Here is a 942-nt window from a genome sequence, read left to right on the forward strand (position 1 = left end):
AGAGCGGAGCTCAGAGAGGCCGCGGGGAGAGGGGCTGCAGGGGAAGGCCCTGCCTGCTGGTGACCCTCGAGGGACCCATGAGTGGGGACGCTGGGCCGCAGCGGGTCAAGGGTTGCGACACATCTTTTGGGGGCTTGAGAGCAGAAGAAACGCGGGGCCTCGGGGAGGGGTGCAGGGCCGCTGGGGCGTCCACCTTCCTGGAAGTGTAGCGCAGGACGCTCAGGCGGGCTGCGGGCGGGCAAAGGCTAGCCCCGCAGCGGCCACGCGGTGGCGCTGCAGGACAGCCGGGCGGCCGCGGGACAACACCAGGGCCTGGGATGTGGGCCGGCTCCCCGCAAGGCGGTTACGGATACCCGTCCCCCAGCACTCCGCATCCCAGCACTGGGCACCTCAGCACTCCCACACCTAGAACCCCGCACCTCGCACCCCACACCGGGCACCCACCCCCGGACACAGGCCATCTGGTACCCCAGCACCTGGCACCCCTCACCTCAGCATCTCGGACACTGCGCCCCATGGGGGCAGCACCCCACATCCCAGCACCCTGCACCGGTCCCAACACACCAGCCACCTGGCACCCCAGCATCTGGCATCCCACACCCAGCATCGTAGCGCCCTGGCACTCCAGCATCCAGCACCAACAGGCAGCCACCCCTGCGGGGCTTTCAGGAAGGTGGGTCCAAGAACAGATGGGGTGGGGGGAGGATCTGCCATGGGTCTGCCCTAGCTGGGAGAAGCTGGGAGAAGCCATGTCCTTTGAGCTGTTCTGCAGATACTGAAACCCCCACCAGGCGGAAGAAGTTGACTGTGTGCTGCCCACAAGCACGGAGACCCCAGAACGAACGATTGGAACCAGAAGGTTGATGATGTTTACTCCCAATTACCTCATCTCCAACCAATCAGAAGAATGTTCACGCGCTGATCACCCCCCCAACACCCCCC

This window comes from Lipotes vexillifer, unplaced genomic scaffold, assembly GCF_000442215.2.
Source record: "Lipotes vexillifer unplaced genomic scaffold, Lipotes_vexillifer_v1.1 scaffold1691, whole genome shotgun sequence".
NCBI lineage: Eukaryota > Metazoa > Chordata > Mammalia > Artiodactyla > Lipotidae > Lipotes > Lipotes vexillifer.